A 22,676-nucleotide genomic window follows, 5' to 3' on the forward strand; every position below is an offset into this window, starting at 1 on the left:
ATTATAACTCAAGTTGGTTGTAAGTCAAGACTATTTTTTCCATAAGAAATAGTGGAAATACCCATAATACTTTCCCAACTTCCCAAAGCACTCCTTTATTAAACTTTTCATAATACAAAGCATTGTATATTGTACATAACTTACCAGAAACATCAATAATTTACCTCGGGCATTAACTAAAAAGTTATAAAATGTGCCTAGTCTACCAGAAACAACAATTTCACACTGCACTATTGACATCTTTGGCTTGAGGAAGGGAGGATGAAATGGAAGGTGGTTACTGTTTGGAAGGGAGCATCATCAGAACATCGGGGATCTGGCTCTCTGGCGTCCTTTCTCTCCTTGGGAGAGTCTATAGCTCACTAGGACCTGCCTCCTCTCACTAGGTCTCAACCTTTTCAGAACTAAAAACTGATCTAAGATTGTCTATTTCTGTCTTTTCTTTAACACTGTTCTTTTCCATTGTGAGTGCTTTCTTTAACCCCCCGCTCCCTTACCTAGCTCCTTTTCTAGCTTTTTGGAGGTCATTTTCACAGCAGTAATCATGGAGATTACCAAAAGCACTGACTAAAATCATGTCCACAAAAACACGCATCTGGGCTCAGACTGACACTTACAAATGCTTACTTATGCTTTTCTAGCATTGCCAGTCTTTGATATGACTGCACAAGGGGCCAGCATTTGGATCATAAGTCAAGACTTTGGTCCTAAAGTAAACCTATGTGAGGTCAGTGGTAACTTGTGGGCCCACTATATATATATTAAGGAGAAATAAAAAAATAAAAACAATGACACAGAATTTCAAAACAAGATAATAGGAAATTAACAATGGTTATTATATTGCATATAGTTATCTTCAAAGTAGTTGGTTAGCATACAAGATACAGGCGTTCAAAATTGATTAAACGATATAAACACAAACTGTTCCTTTTAATGAATTAATAGAAACTAGTAGTATAATTATCTTTGCTGGGCTGGGGATTTAGCTCAGCAGAACAGTGCCTGCCTGGCAAGTGCAAGGTCATGAGTTCAATTTCCGGTACCAGAAAAAAAAAAAATTATCTTCGCCATCTTGTGTATGTATGTATTTTTTTTTCTTCCCCATCCTAGTTGTCCTTTTCTTTTAAGCAGCTTCTTTCACTTTCACAGTATCTACTGTGTGTTTTGGATCTTATTTACTTTTTAATGGTAAGAAGAGGTAAGAAGAAATTTTGGAGACAATATGATGTATTTATTTATTTATATTTTCAGGTGTATTTTATTTGTTCTTTGTTAGTTGTTTTACTCTTGGTAATTGGTTGAGAATCAGCAAGAATTAAAATCAAGTTGAAAAAGTTCTCAGTAAACGTATACCTGTCTCAAAAATACAGATTCCTAGCGATACTGAATAATATATAAATAATGAATACCATTTCTGATGTTACAGAATTTTAATCTAATTTAATTTTAAAACACCTCTCTGAGGTTACTATATTATTAGTCTCTGTTTATTGAGGAGCTAACCAAGGTGTTAAAGAGCCTGAGGGTTTCCCAGTGTTATGCACATGGAAAGCAGCATAGGTTAGATCATACAAGTGCTGTCTTATGTGAAGACCTCTGATCTGTTCAATGTCATTCTGCATGCTGATCTCAAAGGAAAAATTCTTTCTTACCTTTTCTTACCATGGAAACATGGAGGTAGTAGAACAATGCATGAAAAATATTGGGTGCAAAATAGTTCAGTGAATGTTTTAGCTTCATGAAGTAATGAAAAAACTGCACATATTTAAAATGTAAGTTTGATGGTATTACACACACACACACACACACACACACACAGACCATCAAAAATGTATACATCAGAAAAAGAAAAATTTGTGTAAATATTTTAATACTAAATTTACTGAGACATTATGACATTAATACATTACCTTTGGCCCCTACAATTACAAAGGTGCTCAAAGTGGTAGCCATTAACTTCCAGATATTTATTAGCACAGTGAACCACTGAAATCTATTTCCTCTGGACAGAAGGAATGACACTAGACTTCGAGAGTAAACAGTTGCTACCTAGGCACTAAAAGGAAGACCGATTAGGTGAGGAGATAGAGATGGAAGCAGTATACAAACAGCTGTAACTCCAACCCAGAGCTTTTGCTAGGTCAGTTCTAGAGCAGGCTATCTTTCACAGGTATCCTAGTTGTTTCACAATAAGCTTAGTTAACTGAGTCTACTTTGTCAGACTTCGTACATGAATACCTGTGTACGTGTGCATGACCATAACCAAGTTTGTGAGCAGAGCCAGCACTCCAGAAGGTTTTTATCTTTATCCTTTATGATCTGCTGCTCTCTGCTCTCCCATCCCCAGGCAGCTACATTATCTTCTGTCATAACACATTAGTATGCACGTCTTAGAATTTTACATAAATGAAATCATACAGGATATTTTCTTCATAGTCTGGCTTTTGCAACCAGTGTAATTGTTTTAACATTCATCCATACTCTTGTGCATATTGATGGTTTGTTCCTTTTGATTGCTCAGTAGCATGCCATTGTGTGGCTATACCACAATTTGGTTATCTATTCACCTGTGGGTGGATAGATGTTTGGTTTGTTTCCAGTTTAGAGCTACTACAAATAAACTACTATGGAGATTTACATACAAGTATTGGACTTATGCTTTCAGTTCTCTTGGACAAATACAGTTCCTAGAAATGGGATAGCTGGGACACTGGGATGGTGTCATGAAATTATCTCCTTCCAAAAGCCTCATCAGAGAAGTCTATAAACTGTGAGGATCACATGAATGTAGGCAAAGAGTGGGTAAGTCGTACCCATTATATTTGGAAAGATACCACACATTAACATGGGCACATCAACAAAACAAATGCCACCTGCCTGTCATGTTAAGCTCGTTCTCTGCTGAGTGCCAAAGGCAGCATCCAATTGCTCCTTTGAAGGGAGGCATGATTTTTCATGCCTTCAAAGAAGCACTTGGGACTGCCTTTGGCACTCAATACATTGTCTGCCATGGATTTATTCCCATAAAACAAGTTTGGCAAAAGTAGATAAGATGATCATTACCTTTTAAAGGAAAAAAAATATTTCTATTTAAAAACAAACACTGTTCCTTTTAAGGAACAGTTTAACATTTCTCTGAATGTGAACAAAAAGCTGTAAGGAGAGATCATGATTCCAGTGGGGCTTTTCTTTCTGAGAATTTTGCAACAATTGGATTACTGGCTGGTGTCCCAGTGTAAGCCACAGATATCTTTCTTTTCTAATATTACAGGCCCCAGTTTTTTGTTAATGCATTTCTAGAAGACAACGTCCAGGTTTAAAAATAAACTTCCCAGTATTCCAAAGTGCTTAAAAGATCTTATTCTTTCCAAGGTCCCACAAATAGCCCTACTCTTCTCTTTCTAGAATCTGACAGCCTGAATCCCCACCTGCGCCCCAGCCCACAATCCCTCGTGCATCTGAGGTGTTTTAATTCTTCCCATGCTTTCGCTGCTTCTCAGCCCTCATCCTCTTGAATGAGCTTTCTGTTACCTACTTTCTCTCACTTTCCTGTAGTCACCACTTCCCATGGTCTGACTGCCATCCTGAAAGCTTCCATCCCGTACTGAGCACATTACCTTTATGGCAACCTACTTTGCTTTTCTTGGCAGGACTAGATGTAGAGCATTTTATTTCAAAGCCTGGAGTTCTCACTATAAACATCCTCTACATTTTGGTGTCTTGAGAGCTTGGGATTAACTTCTAGGTACAGTAACACTGTAGTGTGAATATGATGGAACTGAGTCCCCAGGGTGGCAGTGTTGAGAGTCTGGTAGAAATTTTAAGATATACTACCTAGTACAGGATCCTTAGCTCAACTGAGACTGTGTCCTTAAGAGGGATTACAGGCGATCTCTCTCTCTCTGTCTCTCTCTGTCTGTCTGTCTGTCTGTCTGTCTCTCTCTCTCTCTCTCTCTCTCCAACTTTCTTTCCTGTCTGGCAATACAGTCACCCACTCCTGCACAACCTCACAACACTGAAATCCTTCATAAGATAATACAGCCGGGGGAAGCCTCCCCCAGGACCTGTGTCGTGCCATTTGAACTTATAGCTTCCAGAACTGTGAGATTAATACTTTGTAACTATTTAATTTGTAAGTTGGCTTATTTCAAGTACTGTTATGGCTATAAAAAGCTCATTAAGAAAAGCTCCTCAACACTCCCAGTTTTGGGGGACTTTAATGTTTATAATGTCTAGTCTCAACTTTAGAGCAAGGAGCCCTATTTAGAATTTTGGAAATACAGACATATGTTGGTTTGGATTATAGTGGAATCATTTATAGGAAAATCCTTAAAAAGCTTCAGAGACCCAAATGTCTCACCATAATACCAGGTAAATCTATCATATTGAAACTAAATTCAGGTGTAAGGGGAAAAGGTGCTTCATGAGGCTTCAAACATTACACTGGCCACAAAGTGATTTACAATAAATATCAATATTTGCAATTCTGAAAACAGATGTACAAGAATACAAATCTCTCTCCTCTGGACAGAAGGGAATGACACTAGAGTCCAAGAGTAAACAGTTGCTACCTGCGGACAAAAAGGAAGACCGATTAGGTCCGGAGATAGAGATGGAAGCAATATACAAACAGAGTTTTGGCTGGGTCAGTTTTAGAGCAGGCTATTTTTCACCGGTTTCCTAGTTGTTTCACTATAAGCTTAGTAACTGAGTAATTGATTTGATTAGCTACAAGGTTCAACACTAAAGAGAAAGAGTTATGACACTCCAAATAACTCCTGGAATATACTTCTTTGAGGCTGTTTTTGTTTTGTTTTAAATTCAATATCTATTTTGAAGGGATTTTTAATTCAATTTATCTTTTTCTCACCTATTAAGGAAAAAAATTAAGCTTAAGGTGGTCTAAATCTCAAGAAATGAGGATCTTTACAGAGTTCTTATGAGATAAAAAGCTCTTAATATAAAGCCAGGCACTTGACAAGTGCAATTAATTATTTGCGTATAGTATGAAAACCAACAGTTGTAGGCAATGTGAGTATTTGCAAAACGAAGGAAAGATGAAGAGGCTTCCAGGCTCCTGGAAAGGGTATGTATCGTCATGATCTATGACAGTGCTCCTGTGGTGAGATTAGCCTCCAGCGACAGATCAGGGACGACTGCCAGGTACAATTCCTTGTTACAGCTCAGATTCTCTCCCTGCAAATGCCTCCATGCACATTCAAGGCAAATTTCAAGAGCAAACCTGGAAACAAATGAGTACAAAGCAAGTTTCAATGTCTCTTTTCATGTAGAAGAAATAAATATCAAAATGCTGTCTGGATGTACACCCTCTTTCCAGACAGCAGTGGGAAATGCTACTTCCCTGTTTCTTGGGAGTCACTCCGACCTCTTGGTTCTTTCAACCACAAATTGATGGACTCGTGTAACCCTAATGTCATGGTCACATTTTAATCCATCCTTAAATGGTGCCTACTCCCTGTGTTGTAGCTTTAAAAGGAAACAGACTCCACTAGAATAACAGCAAGGGGGAGATCTGCTATCTTCTGGAGAAATTCATTGTTGTCACTTGGTCAAACTCACAAGTCTCACAGCATAGCCAATGATAAAATCCTTGTTCTTCCTGTAAAACTAAGATGGCCAGTTATTTTCTACCTTCTTCAAGCACCCTATACATTCTGCTGATAAAGAGAGTGAGAACTGACTGACTACACATATATTCTGTGGTAAATATAAAATGAAGCTGAGCTAGTTCACCCTGCAGCCATGAATAAAAAATTACAAACTGCTTCTTGATCATGAACTGCTTGCTATTGGAAATAATTTTACTTATGACTAACATGAATGATGATACTCAGGGCAGAGCACTGGTGAGCGAAACCTTTATATACATATTATGGCTTTGTGTGTCGAAAAGAACAACCTTCAGACACATCTGGCTATAAATTTGGATTCTGTTATAATAAGAACTTGGACAAGTGATCTAAACCCTGTAAGTCTGTTTTACTCACTACCTGTGGAATGAAAAGAATAAACCTTGACAGGCAGAATTATTGCAACCATTAAAGATGTGAATGTTTATCAGAGTGCTTCATACATAGGACTTCAATGAATGCTAATTTATTCTTTGTCTGGTAAAAAGAAGCGAGATACTGCTCTCAAAATTCATTGCGGTATTTTGCTGACCAAGATGCCAAGTATTACTATGCACTTATTGGAAAGTCATTCTAGAAGCTTGTCATAATGTTACCTGAATATTAAAGAAAATTCTAAAACCAAAGATTCTGACGAGCAGAGAGAACCAATAGTGAAAAGTACCCTTGAAGCCCCTATCTAAACCCCAGTGACTGCAGTTAACAATCTTGTAAATCAATGCAGTTTATATTTTGCTAGTCTTAGCTGTTACAAAATGCTTATTTTAATTAAGCTGAAATTTTCTTCCTTATAACAGTCACCCACTGATGAATTCTAATTGTGTCCTCTAAGCCACGAAGAATAATTATTAACATGCTCAGCACAAAGGTTGTTATTGTGGTGACAAGGTAGAAAAAACACTAAATCCTGGATTTAAGAGACTAGGAAGGACCTCATGGGGTTGCCATCCTCTCCTAGGGTACAGAGGATTCTTCAGTGAGGTGAGGGGCTGAGCTAAGGGGTCTGCAAACTTCTTTCCTGAGATTGACCTAAGGGGTTGACCCTTTTACATCTATGGAAAGAGGGAAGAATATTTTACCATGTTTTATACAGCTGAAGAAACAGAAATATCCAAAGATAAAAGAAAGAGAAGGCATTTTTATGTCATAAACACCCATCCACTCATTCAATAGCACCTGTTTCCTATCAACCATGGAAAGGAGGACAAAGATAAGTCATTTAGAAAAATATCTTACCAGGCAACAAGAGTCTGGTCAAGAACAATGTTCATGATGCTCGCTTAAGGAATAATAAACATAGACAATAAAATCACAAAGACATTGATATCGCTGGTAAATGAACTTTTAAAATGTACACATTTAATGTTCTCTCTTTTAAATACTGTAAGTCATAAAGCTCAATGTCAATAACTAATGTACAAGACCAAGGATAGGAATTCACAACTGACTCCACTGGCTGTCACTGCAAAATTAAAGGCTCTAAATCTGAGAGGAAAAATGAAAAATAAATTGTGATTGCTCTTGTATTCCCATTCTTATATTCAGTAGATGATGATTTTTATTACTATGTGTGTAAGGATATTTTTCTTTTGGGAAGCCATAGTAAGAGAAAGCTAGAATATCGCTTTAGGTGTGAAGATCTGAGGCTTGAATTAGGTATACAAAGAACTCAGAGGCTTCTCTTTGTGAGCAAAAAAAAAACCTAATAAAAACCCTCTAATTTCTGCTTAGCTGTGGTGGTATGGGCACTAATGAGGCTGTTAACCAGCCAGTGAAAACCCAGGTTTTTGTCTAAGCATAGGAGGAGCCTCCAGCACAGACTGTAGAACAACAGATGAGCCAGAAGTGGGTGGTCTGCACAGGGAAGGAAATAGAAGAGAGGTACGGGAGAGGGGATTATTCCAGACCCCAGAGTGGCTGCACTGTCTAAACAAGATTTAAAAAGCCTAAAGGCCAACTGAGCTTGTCTTTGAGCTCTTCTAGAAGGTGTCTCATCCAGCTCACCTAGACTTCCAGAGCTCTGCAGAAGACCAAGAACTGTGTTACAGTGCTTGTGGCCCTTTCTCCACACGCTCAGCCAGTTTCTGGCTTACCATTGGTATTCCCTAATCTATTTCAGGGCTTTCAGAGTGCCAGGTCCTCAATTTCTCTACACCCAAACCTCTGCCCAGAGGGTCTCTTTGCCTATGGACAGTTCTATTTTATTTTGCCTTGTCCTATACAGACATCTCCCGGTGGTACAATGGCCTCCAGAGGAAAGCTAGACCATGCTCTGCAGCCCTCTGCTGCCCTCCACTGGCCACATGTAATGGCCAGATGTGCTCTCAGGCAATGCTGTCTCCCAGAAGACAAGCTGGACTTCCACACTGCAAAACAGTTTACCGCCCTGGACCACAAGGATACCTCACTTATGAATGCACTGCTCTGAAGACCTACCCTTCAAAAGAGAAGGAACTGTCTTTCACTTACTAAACACGTGTTGAATGCTGCATGGTCGTGCTGTAGAGACAGATGGAAAGGACAAGAAGAAGGAACTCTCTGGAAGGTTCCAGAGCTGCATGCCTAATTACGGCTGACCCATTTCCACCAGCCTGTTTCTAATATAGGAAAAAAGCTCTCACTGGCTGAATCCCATGTCCAAGGCTTTTAAGGGTTTCCAGAAATAAATATCTCACTTCAACCTGGACTTTTTGTGCCATGCCTACCCCTCTTTTAAGGCATCAAAGACTAAGACACAGGGCTTGGCTTCATCGGATTTCAAAATTGGAAGAAGAAAGACAATCAAGGAAAGAAAAAATAGATAAAACATAAGTCATCAGGTGGCAAGAGCCCAGCTGCGAAAACATAAGTTGGAAAATGCAGTTAAGTAGGATTGTGGGAGTAAAGAGAAGCATTTAAAGGTGGTCTTTCTGAAACAAAAACACCTGACCACCTACGTTTACAAATAAAATTCAAGGGAGGAAGGAAGCAAGGAAATAGAGGAAGAATCCCATGGCTCTCCACTCTTTATAGGCGCAAATAGATACCCCTTAACTTAGCATTATCAAGAACAGGCATCTTAATCGCTGACCTACCCTCCTGAGTGGCTACTGTCATTGCTTCTTAACATCTGCTGCTGGGCCCAGCCAAAATGTGCACCCATACCCATAGAGAGAATTCCAGGCATCCCTTCCCAGGTTACAGACAGGCCCTATCATCTGTCCTTGACTTCCTCCTTAATTCCTCTTCCTATTTTGTTCCACTTACTCAGCTCTATCTTTTAGGCACTTTTTCCAGAAAGGCAAATTTAGTCTCTAAGGTATCACCCAGACATATCCTCTCACTTGGATAGTTGTATTCTTTCTCTTTGGCTCTCTCAGCTCCGGCCCAGTAAGTCCAGATCCTCAGAACTAACTGGGAAAAACCTTTGTCCTATCTGTGAAGCTTCATTTAAGATCTTTGGCTGTTATTTCTCACAACAGGTCAGTGCTTGCTGTATTAGCTTTCTGCTCATTCATGTCCAAGGATGCTAATAGTAAATTAAAGTTATTATCTATACATTGTATCTCGGATAATTCCAATGAGCTAAACATAAACTGAACATGTCTCTAAACATTCATTTTTCTCTTCTTCGCCCATCAGCTAATGGACTATTCATTTCCCTGAAATCAATGCTAGAGTTAAAAATTTTGTCTCTGTTGACAGTATCCAATTAACTAATCTTTAGGTAGTATTAACCTCAATCTCTTATAGCCACACTTATTTTGAGAAGAAGAAACTGTAATGATTATGAGAATACTGGTAGGATTAGGAAATGTTTATTGAACACTTATGAGGTGCAAAGTTTGAGCTAGGTACATTACATCATAAGGTGATCTGATTCCCATGACTACTTTTTAAAGTGAAGAAAACTGCAACTATGAAGATCAAATTTTTTGCCTAAGGTTTTCACACATCTGATTTCTAAGCCTGCACTTTTAATGGCATACCTTTTCCCAGTTGTCTCCCTTACAGATAGTAGGTGTTGCCTAGCTTGTTCTTAGATTGCCTAGATGGTATTGACAGTTGGCCACAAAGCCACATTTCCACTTGTTATGACTCCTGAAGAATCCTCAAAGTTTTGTCCTTCTCTAGAAACTCCATTTTCATTCTTTAGAAAACTGGAGAGACTTGAATAGAGCCCAAAGCCTACCAAGAGTGATCTACCAAGAATATTGGGAGTGATCTGGAACTCAGCGTTAAGTGAGCATCCTTAATGAAGTGACTTACTATTGTCGCTATTATTATCTTTCAGTCAGGTCTGAGGGAATTCTGGGAGTATAAAGGAAGCTAGGGATCCCTTTTGTTAAGACATAATGCAGCTAAGTGTACATCCAAGTTATATGAGAAAAAGCATACCACACACACACCATATGGTATATGTATACACTTTTCCCCCATCAGGTTTTAAGGAATGGTTGCTAAAAAGGCTATTTTGCAGTGTGGTTGTTTTAAAAAATGTTTTTCACATCTATATTTTTTAAGCTTGATTCCTTGCCCTCTCCTACATTCCCCAAAGGAGAAAAAGACATGATCCTTTAATCTTGGTTGGCAATTGGTACTTTGAAAAGTAAAATTCTGAAAGTATTGTGAGACTACATCTGTCATATTCATCACCGTACCCCCAGTGTTTGGTCCATGGCGGGCACTCCGTAAATAATGGTGCAGTTGAAATCATTCCCCATTCCCACAACTCTCACAACCGCCCTCTTAGGCTAAAATTATGCAGGGTGCTGATGTCTGTGTGAAGAAGCCTGGGAGAACAGATATATGTAAATGTTATGCTGTCTTTTTCCATACTTTCCTGGAGCTCCACTTAGAGGGAAAAAAGCCAGCATCCAGAAGTAAGCAAGGCATTTGGTATCCATGTGGCTTTGCTGTGGAAATGGAACGAGGCGTTGTAAATGGCTGTCCTCCCTGTACTGCAGAGATCTGACAGAGCGTGAGCAAGCAGCAGAATCAAATGCACACTGGCCCCAGGGTGTGATGCTCAAGTTACCTGGAGAGTCATCCCCCGCAGTTGCAGGGCTCAGACTAATCTGAGAAATATAATTAGCTCCAAGAGTTAACAAAATAAAAGGGAGTCCTCTCTGCTGCCTCTTAAAAGTACTGAGTAAGTTAATCAAGCCAGATCATTCACAAATGATCCTCCGCTCCCCCCTATAGAGAAGCATGTTTAGCAGCACCCACCTACTGTGCTTTTCAGTGAATTCAGGAAAGAGAGTAACCCCATTCAAGATTTCGTTAAATTGGGACCTATCCTACTTAAGCACTTTGTACTTAGAAGTCGCTGAGAGCATCTTTCCTGTTCAAATCACTGTTCCACTGCTCCTTGCATCCCGGTCTACCTTTCTGACCCTGTTCTGGGCTGCTAGGATTACCTGCGTGCATACTGCCACCTGGTTCCTGTACCTTTGTGCTTCCTGATGGGGGACACTAGCAGGAGAGGAGAAGGGAGAGCGTGATCTGTTCTGATACCACGCAGTTTGCCTCTCTCCCTGCAGGGTCACCTTAGGTCAGCTGCCTTTCGTACCCAATGATAGTCTTTTGCAGGCAACCCTCTCTACACAGCGTTGTCTGTATCCTAGGTCTGCAAGCATAAGGCCTTAGATCAGTCAAATCCCAATACTCTCCGTCTCCTGCTGGATTCCTTTCTAAGGTACAATTTCCCTGTGTGTGATTTGACAGGTTAACCTCTCTGGGTCTCCCCTTGCTCACGTCGTATGTGGTGAATAATAACAGTACGCAAGTCACATGGCATTTGAGGATGAAATAACACACTGAATCAGAAAAGTGCTCAGAGAAGCATTAATTACTGTTACTAAAGAAGCTGATTTGGGGGAAGATTTCTGTTTCTTAGCCTTAGATGGACCATGTTCTTTCCCTCATTCCCATTCTTTCTTTACCTACCTTCATTACAAAGAAAAACAACTGTGTGGATACTGTTTATGCCTCATCTTATTGATCTTCAGTATATAATGTGAGATAAGTATAACTCCCCCACCGGACCAAGTCCTAAATGGAAATTGAACTGTTAAAGCGATCTCTTGCAGCATCCAAAAGTACGTGGAGGTCACGTCCAATGCCCAAATGTGAAATCAGGCCCTCTGGTGGCCCCAGTACCACTGTTCTGGCTAGCGGTCCATCCTACCTTCTTAAACACCCAGTCATGTAATTCATCAATAGAGACCAACAAAACATATCCTTAGTTTTACACTTCCTTAGGCAAGACAGAAGGCACAATAGGTTATAACTGATGCATCCCTGTCCCTAGAAGTTTATACTCTAGTCAGAAATATCTAGAAAGAGAAGATAAAACCAATGAAATTACGCAGCTTCTAACTATAAAAGCAATAGTGATTGAAAAAGCAAGAGGAATACAGCTGATTTGACAGGTGTGTGTTATCTGAGGTGGGGAAGATTTCAATACATTATACAACACAAGGTGATCCTAGAAAAGCTTGATGGAAGGCATCTGAGCCCAAGTTCAGTGAAAGGACAGAGGGACAAATAAAGCCTCTTAGGGAAGAAATGGCCAAAGAGAGTGTTCAGAGAAGCCTTAATAACAGACTTCCTTGACACTTTTCTCTCTCTAAGGCTGTAGACCTAGGGTCCCATCCGTCTCTCCTCTGCACTTTGAGATTAATAATGTCTTCACTCAAAATTTAGATACTCAATTCAATGTTTCAGAAACTGGGCATCAAATAGGTTGATGAAATTCATACTACTATTCAATGCTGTAGTCATGCAAACAAGGAATTCTTGAAACTAAATCATTATTGTAATCCCCAAATCCAGTTATAGTTTATTTGCCTTGGTATCCAGTATTAAGTCATTCTCCTAATTAAATAGATATTGCAGACACTTATTTTCAATCAGTAATATCTTTCTCTTCCTTGTTTTCATTAATTCATTCATAAATAATGGATCCATTGGGTATATACTGAGTACCAGAAGTAGCATTCCTGGCACTGACTAGATGATGATTAAAAAAAGATATACATGATCCTTGCATCTTATGAAACCTATAATCTAATGTGAACACAGACAGCCAAACCATACAGAGAATCCCATACTGTATAAAGCAATATAAAGGACAGGTATAGGGTTCAGAACAAGCTGGGCAGGGGTTCTCCTTCTGTAAATTAGGTCAGAAAGGCCCCTCTGAAGGAAGTTACCCTGAAGCTGAGACATGGAGGAAAAGTAGGACAGGCAAACTAGAGGACAACCGGTGGGAAGTAGGGAGGCGGGTGGTGACCAGGCTCCAGGCAGAGGACACAGCATTTAGAGAGACCCTGAGTAAGGAAAAGACATTTGGAAGAACTTGACATTTGGAGATACTGGAAGAACTATAGACAGGTGACTTTTGTAGGATTTTGCAGCCTTCAGTAAAGAGTTTGGATTTTATCTCACGTGCAATGGGAAGCTGTTGCCAGACTTAGAATCCTGTGTCTTCATGCCACTATTTGCCTTTCTGATCTTTCAACATTGTGTATTTTTAGACTCCCATCTGATTTTCAGGACACCTTCACTTTCAAGCACCTGCATTGTTTCTTACTTGGTCTCCTGTGGGGCCACTTAGCTGTCTCTATTGTCTGCCAGGTCACCGTCCTCCCCTCTGCCTCTGTCCTCCTCTCTTGCCTGGCTGTGCTTCCTTCTAGGTTCCAGGCCTTTTTTGCTACCTGTGGTCTTCCAAGCCTGTCTTCACTTATGCTGGGCAGAGACTTCTCCACAAAAGAGCTTAGGGAGGTCAAGTTTCTGCAAAAATATATAAATTAATTCTTAAAAAGGTTTTTTGGTAAAAAAGATGCATTTGTCTATCAACAGTGTAAAAGTAGTTTTCTGTTTTGATTTCACATTTTTTGTAAGAAGTTTCAGGGACAGGATAAGATACGCTCTGATGTCTTCTGTTTCTTACCACCACTACATTTTCCCCTAAGGAGATTCAATACTGGAATATTAGAAAGTTGTAAAAACTCCCAGTAGGATTGCAAATTGTGCTTTCATGAGTACATGTGAACTTTGATTTGTAAAGATCTTGAGATGATGTTTTCCATTTCATCCTATAAGAGTTCCGTTCCCTGCAGAAAAGTATTAAAAATATAAATTATAGTCATATATCCCTTACTCCTATCACTTCCTTGTTGCTTTTCTAATGAGCAAACAGTGCTCACATAGAATGAAGACACAAATGTACAAAAACACTGACCTAATTTTTTGTGTTTTGTTTGGGTCGGGTTAGTTTGATTTTGGTTTGAATACATCAGAATCAATATTTAGGGCTCATACTACAGGTCACAAAAGCATCTTCCAGGGAAAGAAAAGACTAAAACATTTAAGGATTCAGCAACGAACCATCACCCTTTTGATGCTTTCCTCTTCCATCTCTGCTCATTATTTTAGCACCTCTCAAATCTGAACGTAGTTTAAAGATCAAGACAATCATGGTTGAGGTTATAGGTGTATATAATATCAACAAACAGGGACATGTCTCAGGACTTTTCAGCTCTCAAAAAGAGAAGTAAACTACTGGAGGAAAGAATCTGTCTTGCAAGCCCCAAATACTGTTCACAGCAAATATTGGAGGCAGTTATCTGAATGGTCAGGTGTGTTTCTGCTTCACCCCAGCTGAATCTACCTAGACTCCTTTTGGCTCGTTTATTTCACATAAATGATAGACAGCCAAACAAGAACCACCCATTTGACAGTATGAAGATGAAGTTCTAATACAACAGCTCAGATGTTGCACAGTAGACAGCTGCCAGCACTTCCTCCTATGACATCCTCATTGCCATGTTTCTCCCGACCCATGAGGCACCATAAGGAAACTGCCAAGCTCAGCTCTGCACCACTTGGGGTAACCAAGGAACGGTGCGCTGATTCCACATGCCAGAGAGCACTGAATGCTTTAGGGGAGGCCATGATTAAATGAGGGAAGAGGAAGTTTCTGGACTAAAGCACTAAATTACCGCAAATAACACTATTCTCACTTAAAGCTGATCCGAGATATTTTTAGATGGCAGCAAAAGCCAAGTTCTTAAAATCTAAACTTGCATCCTATTAGAATGTGAACCCAATACTAAATGAATAGGGACAGCACTCTGGGGCAATGCACACTAAGTGCTATTCATGAAACTAAGCTTTCATTTCCCTCTGTATTCAATTTTTAATTTCTACGTTGTTTGTACCCATTGCTTGCATGTGTAATTATAAATTCATGCATATATATGCTTTATAATATGAAAATGACAAGTCTGAAAAGTTGGCTTAAAACTCCAAATGCTTTGTGGTACAAATGCTTCTGACAGACTAGAGCCTAAGCTCATGTACAGATAAGGTGTTTAGGTGTGTCAAGGTGTATAGTCTTATATATGATTATCAATTGACAGGTGTACCCACTGTTGAAGTATACATATGGGGACAGTAGGATGCCAAGTAATTCTCTGAGCTTCAGTTTGTTTAAATAAAGCATATTACATGGCTGGAGGAGATGAGAAGTTGAAGCAAAGCTATATCTATCTTTAAAGAGTAGTATTTGTGAGAATTAAGTTCTATTTGGTTCTAGTACAAAGACTTTCTAATATTTAGCTGCCCTTCTTCACGTCTCAATATCAGTGGCAAGGCAGACTAGTGAGTGCCTCAGAGTAATACAGTTCAATAAGGTCAAGCAGAGCTCATTCACTGCTCTGTGGTTAGAAAGACTCAAAAAATAATAAGGTTGTTTTTAGAAATGTAGTATTAAGGACTCACCACTTGATATCTGAGCTTTTTACAAAGTAACTGACTGCGCTTCATAGTTTGTCTGATCAAAATAAATAAAATCTGTTTATAAAAAGCCAGATTGGGGCTGGGGATGATTGGGGGTGGGGAGATATATATATATATATATGGGCACAGTGTCTGTCTGGCAAGTGCAAGGTCCTGAGTTTGATTCCTGGTACCAAAAATAAATAAATAAATAAAACAAAAACAACAACAAAAAAAACACAGACTAGTAACAATAGAATATTGACAAAACATATTAAATCACATTATTTAACATTACTTCAGTATGCAAATACAGGTACAACAGAAAACTATTGTCCCTGTAATATTTCAGCATATATGCTCTAAAATACTTTTATAAAGCAATTGGCTGCTATATAGACAACATCTTAAGAATATATCAGCTTGTCCTCAAAGCAGTACTAACATTACTGAACTATGAAGCAGAATTAGACTACAAAAAACTGGAACTGAACATTCTAATAACATTAAGAGGAGACTATTTATTCTTAACATGAATTTTTTTTCTTGTTTTTATTACCTTTTACTACACGTCTGCAGTACATTTGATTACAGTCCTTGTGGGGAGTTGGTACATATACATAACACATCTCAATTGTTTTTATTACCTTCCTCTTTCCTCCCTCCCCTCTTCCTTCATTTCTTGATCCAAAAAACACTATATCCTTAATTCCTATTATATATTCTTATTTTGCTCTTCCTACCTAGATTGGGGTTTATCTTCTAGAAGAAGCCATACAATATTTAAACTGTGTGTCTGATTTATTCCACCTAACATTATGATTTCAAGGTGCATCTATCCATTTTCCTACAAATAACTCAAGTTTAAAGAAACTCTCAAAATTAGACTCCTCCAAAATAAAAAAACTAAATCAAAAACTTGGCAAAGGAAACAAGCAGACGTTTCTCAGAAGAAGTACAAAGGGTCAATAAATGCATGAAGAAATATTCAAGGCTGGCCATTAGAGAAATCCAAATTAAAACAACACGAGATTTCATCTTACTCCAGAAAGAATGACTATCATTAAGAAACAAAATAACAACAAATGCTGGCAAAGCTATCAGGGTGGTAAAGTGGATTCTTCTACTCTGTTAGTAGGAATGTAAATTAGTACAGCCACTGTGGAAATCAGTATGGAGAGTCCTCAATTAAAGTAAATGTAGAAATTCCATTTGACTCAGGTATTCCCCTTCTAGGTATTTTCCAGAAAGAACAAAAGATACTATATTACATTGATATATGCACACCAATGTTTATAGCAGCACAATTCATAATAGCTAGATCTTGGAAGAAGGAATATTTCCTTAGGATTTATATTTATTTTCTGAGAATGACTTGTTCTACTTTACTTTTATTCTATTCTTTTATTTAATTTTAATAGTAGTAATAGCTGTTTTTGAAGAGTATTCGGGATATACACTACCACCTTTTATTAGAACATTTTAAATTGTACAAGTAACACATATATTTTCTCAGAAAACAAGAGCCTATTTGCCTTTCACCCTTACCCCAACCTAATGTCTACTCCTTTAATATAATCACTATTAAAAATTTCTTGTTTAATCTCCAGAAATTTCACAAGTGAAAACAAATCATATCCTAGCAATATACCCTAAAAAATACTCATATGAGTGCATCCATCTCTAACTCAAACTTTTTAATATTTTTATTAGATTTTGTTATCTGGATAGTCATAGCTTATGAAAACAGTCCTCTTGCTGAAATGCAGTCTTTGTTAATTCTTGCTATTATAATGATACAACATTCTTGCACATATATTTTGAAGATTTGCACAATGTATCAGAATGGGAGTCTGCTAATTAAATGGATACCTGCTTTTTAATTTTGTGAGCTATTACCATGTTGCCTTCTAAATAGTTACATTTAATTACATTTCTAACTATCCTTAGCAACCCTGAGTAGTATGCATTTAATGCTTGACACTATGAAAGCTAAGAAACTATATTAGTTTTGTTCTTTTCGTCTGTAGTTAAGTATGGGTGAGGTCACTCACTTACTCAATATGGACCTCAAATTTAAAAATCCATCTGAATTATCACACGATTCTGAAGCCCAGGGAAAATCTTATCTTTGCTCTTTTAAAGTAACTACTGTGTTACCTAAAATTTGTTTTGTGATTTAAATCTTTTTCTTCACATTCATTTTATTTGCAACATTTAAAAGTAATAATAAAAGCTGTTTTGTTTTAGCATTGTTAAAAATGACCAAACTATTGATATGTTTGGGGTACTCTGCTGGGAGAACTTTGAACGGAAAGGTTTCCCCCTTTCCTACCCCAAAGCAGAGCAAATTTGAAAGTGTGAATCACAAATGAACCACCCCATACCAGATAGTACATGTGGTTAGTTAATTGTGATTGAAATTTATTAAAATATAAAGTAATATTCAAATACTTAAAATCATATTTTTTGAAATGAGAGAGAAAAATATACCTAAAAATGTTAACAGTGATTATCCCTGGGTAACAGAAATTACAGATTACTAAATTGTTCTTGATCTCTCTGTGGAAATGCTAAAAAATCAGTACATCTCTTGTGCATGAACCTACCACCTTTACTCCTTGAAGAACATACTAGAAATATTTTGTATTTGTTATAATAATAGTAATTAATTAAATACATTCTGAATATTTTCTGTGAAATTATAACTGTGTTACAAGCCAGAAGTATGAGGCACAAGCCCTGGGTAAAGACCTACAGTACAAAATCCATGCAAGAAATGGTTATCAATAACAAGAGAGAGGAGAGAATAAAAGGCCGATGCTTAACTCAACTAAGACTTTAGAAACTAAGTCTCAGTTTCCTATGTAAAATTATGGTGTCTAACTACACTAGGTCAGACATTCTCAAACTTTTTGGTCTCAGAATCCCTTTATACTCTTAAAATTATTTGAGACCAAAGAAGTTTTGTTTATCGGGAATATATCAACTGATTTTTACTTGATTAGTAAGTAATATTGATAAATCTTTAAACATTAATTCATTTTAAAATAACATTAATAAAGTAAGTTCATGTAAAAATATTTTCTGAATAGTAGCTACATTTTGCAAACCATAAAGCAATTATAAAAATAGTACTTTCAGGCTTTTTTAAGTCATTTTCATGTCTAGTAAATAAAGGACAGCTGGATTCTGCTGTTTGCTTTTGCTATCAGTCTTTCCAGCTACCACATAACATGTAGCCTGTGGCAATCTCATTGTACCTCCTGAGAAAATAAGAGTGAGATGCAGATAATACCTTAATATTAGCATGAAAATAACTTTGACTTTCTAGGACTTGTGAGCTGCACTTGGAGTATCTCTGAATTAAATGATTTCTAAAGTCTCATTCACTTTTGACATGTCGTCAACATGTGATTCTCCCCAATTAAAAAATGACAGAATGAGGGTTATGTGCTGTGATTACAAAATATAGAGAATGCTTAAATAAAACAATTACAATAAAATTACATTGCCTCCCAAATACTCTTGCTCATTTCAGACATACTTCTCCCATCATTCTTGCCACCTTCTGAAGAAGTTCTGGAAGTCCTCTTGCCTGAGTATTTTTGTGCCTGCTACAATGTCTGAATTGACTCAAAACATCTATGTCAATTTCTGTCAAATAAAAACATACCTATGAGGTCACCAAGGAACATAAGTAGCTGTGTGCAGGGCTTTGGGCAAGTCCCCTCTTTGCTACTCATACATTAAATTCCTTTCCACTAGTTAAGCCAAGTCAGTCAAAAAGTGAAAATAGTGGAGTAGTGATAAGCAGCAAAATCCAGGCTTTCTAAGATCTGGACTCCAGACACCTATAAATAAAAACTTGGCAAAGATAAAAAAAAAAAACAAGAAGTAGAACATGAGGAACTGGGAAGGAACTGACAGGAAAATTGGAAGGTACAGAGGACTTGGAGAAACAAACCACAATGGAGAGAAAAGAACAAAGCAATCAGGTAGCTTGTCCCAGCTCCCAGGAAGGGGAAACTGCCTCCTCAGATACAACATAAGCACTCAAGTTTGGCAGCTCCAGGGAGAAATGGTGGACCAGGCTGGCTCCAGGAGGAGCCCCCATTGCAAACTGCAAAAGCTGAGAAAAGTTTTGCTATGAGGTGACTCCCTTCACGTGGAGGGCAACAGTAAAATAGGAATCCAGTGTGATGACCAGCACATTGCCAGAGTGCTTAATCAGGCACCACTGGGGAAGGATAGCAGAGGCGATTAAAACTCAGATCAGTAAGATGCTCAGTGTGATCACAAAAGATGTAATTAAATAAATAACAGATGTAATAGACAAAATGAACAGGGAATTTAAAGAGAACACCAATAAAAACCTAGGTAAACTAAATGAAACAATACCAAATATAAATAGCCAGTTGAACAAAGAATTAGAGTCTATGACAAAGTTCCAAACAGAAATCCAGGAGATTAAAACATATTGACAGTATGGGCAACAGAGGCAATGAACATAGGAACAGGTTATCAGAAATAAGACAGGACTGTTATGAGAGACCAATTATTCAGAGATATCTTATAAATAACAATAGAACATATAAATGGATTCAAAAGCCTTTAGATGATGCAAAGATTACTTGGAATTAGTGAAAATCAGAAGCACAACTGGTATAAATAACATTTTTACAGAAATAACAGCAGAATATTTTCCAAATACAGGGAAAGAGTGAAAGATGTAGATAAGTGAAACATAAAGAACCCCAAACAACCACAATCAAAAGAGGAGTTCTCCATGACATTATAGTCAATATCCCAGGAGTCCAACACAGGCATATAATCTTAAAAGTTTTTAGAGAAAAGCAATGAATCACTTATACAGGTAAATCAATCAGAATTTAGAGCATGCTTCTAAACACAAATATTAAAGGCCAGGAAATCTTGGAGTGAAGTGTTTCAAGCTCTAAAAGAAACAATTTCCAGACTTGTACATTTTGCATAACTCTTTCAAAACTGATGGAAAAATAAGGTATTTCTGTGACAAAGAGCACCTCATAAAACTCATGATCGCCAACCAAGCATGACAAAAAAGTTCTGAAGGATAATCTAGAAAGAGAAAATAAAGCCAACAGTACCCAAAAGTCAAACAGAATGATATACCATTCAAATAAGCAGTTAGGCAGGGCTGGGGGGAGGAGGAAATCAGCAACAAGAAAGTAATGCAAGGACGGGAATAAGCCAACATCTTTCAGTAATAACTCTCAATATGAATGATCTCAATTCTTCAATAAAAAGGCACAGATTAGTAGAATGAATCCAGAAACAAAATCTAATGATATGTTGTTACAAGAAACACATTTCTATAGATTAAAAACCAAAACATGGAAAACAATATTCCATGCAACAGGAATCACAAAAAGAAAAAAAAAAATGGAGTACCTATCCTAATTTCAGGCAAAGTGAACTTCACACCACAAGTGATGAGGAGAAATGAAAAAGGTCACTAAATATTGAGTAAAGAACAATTCAACAAGAAGAGATAACAATTATAAACATATATGCACCACACACCAAACTTCATAAAATAAACACTACTGAATGTGAAAAATCAGATGAAGATGAACACAATTCTAATGGGAGACCTCAATATCTCACTGTCACAAATAGATAGATTAACTGGACAAAATATCAACAAAGAAATATCAGACTTGAACTAGACTGTTGAACAAATGCACATCGTAGATACCTACAGAGTGTTTTACCTAACAGGAGAATACACATTCTTCTCAGTACCTGTGAAAGCAGGGAACTTTATTCAAAATAGCACACATGCTAGCCCATACAGCATCGTCAGGTAAATGCAAAAGAACTGGAATTATCTCCTGTATATTATTAGATTATAGTAATTGCTAGAAATCAGTGGCAAAAGAAACCACAGAATTTATGCAAAAATATGGAAATTAAACAATACCCACTTGAATCATCAATACATCACAGAATAAATCAAGAAAAAATTAGATCCTAGAACCAAAAAATAATTCCAGTAAAACATACCAGAATCTATGGGACAAAAACAAAGCAGTCCTAAAAGGAAAGTTTATAGCTGTGAATCTTCACATCAGAAGAACAGAGCACACCCAAATAAATAACTTAATGATGTACATCAAGGTCCTGGAAAAAGAAAAGCATTTCAAATCCAAAGCTAGTAGAAGAAAGGAAAAATCAGAGCAGAAATTAATGAAATTGAGACAAAAATATAAAGAATCAATGGACTGAACAGTTGGTTCTTTAAAAGAATAAACAAAATAGATATGCCTTTAGTCAATGGTACCAAAAAAAGAAAGAAATTAATGCAATTAGAAATGAAAAAAATTAAATCACACTGGCAATGCTAAAATACAAGAGACTACTAATAACTATCTTGAGAAACCATACTCAAATAAATTGGAGAATTCAGGAGAAATTCATGAATTCCTAAACATATATGAATTACCAAGACAATGAATATTTAATAATATACAATGAAATTGAAGCAATAATAATAATAATAATAATAAAACTATGAACTAAGCAAAGCCTAGTGGATTCACTCTTAAATTCTACAAGAACTTCAGGGAAAATCTAACATGAAAACTTCTCAAACTCCTTAATGAAATTGAAAGGGAAAGAATATTCCAGAAGTCATTCCTGGGAGCTGCTATTATCTTAATTTCAAAACCAGAGAAGGACCAAAATGAAAAAGAAAACTATAAGCCAATTTCTTTAATGAACATAGACACAAAAATCCTCAACATGATACTGCCAAAGAGAATGGGACAAATCATCAAACAATAAAAAACATACATCATGACCAAGTAGGATTCATCCCAGGAATGCAAAGATGGCTGCCCATATGGAAATCAATAAATGTAGTATATCACGTAAACAAAAACAAGGACAAAAATCATGTGATCATCAAAAAAGCCTTTGACAAAATCCAATACCATTCATGATTTTAAAAAATCCTAAAGAAAATAAAAAGACCATATCTCAACCTAATAAAAACCATTTATGACCAACAAACAGCAAACTCCATATTCAATGAAGAAAAGCTGAAAATTTTCCTTTAAAATCAGAAACAAGAGAAAAATGTCCACTTGTGCCACTCTTGTTCAATGTAATTCTCCAAACACTAACCAGAGAAGTCAGGCAAGAGAAAGAAATAAAAAAGATGTATATATAAAAAAAAAGAATCCAACTTATCATTATTTTCAGATGACATGATCT

The 22,676-nt window shown here is 37.3% G+C and overlaps 1 protein-coding gene across 3 annotated transcripts in view; it reads right to left on the reverse strand.

Annotated features, from left to right (window-relative positions):
• The window catches only part of LOC102010266 (lipid phosphate phosphatase-related protein type 1), a 264,552-nt gene that overhangs the window by 167,064 nt on the left and 74,812 nt on the right, over positions 1-22,676 (reverse strand). The window contains exon 1 of one of the 3 annotated variants that reach the window (XM_013513312.1): positions 13,228-13,320. The exons of the other annotated variants lie outside the window; for them this stretch is intronic. The gene's annotated coding sequence lies outside the window, so the exon portion shown is untranslated. Of the gene's footprint in view, positions 1-13,227; positions 13,321-22,676 lie in introns of those variants that run through there. 3 annotated transcript variants of the gene reach the window in all.

This window comes from Chinchilla lanigera, unplaced genomic scaffold (assembly GCF_000276665.1).
Source record: "Chinchilla lanigera isolate Chin_1 unplaced genomic scaffold, ChiLan1.0 scaffold00018, whole genome shotgun sequence".
NCBI classification, from domain to species: Eukaryota; Metazoa; Chordata; class Mammalia; order Rodentia; family Chinchillidae; genus Chinchilla; species Chinchilla lanigera.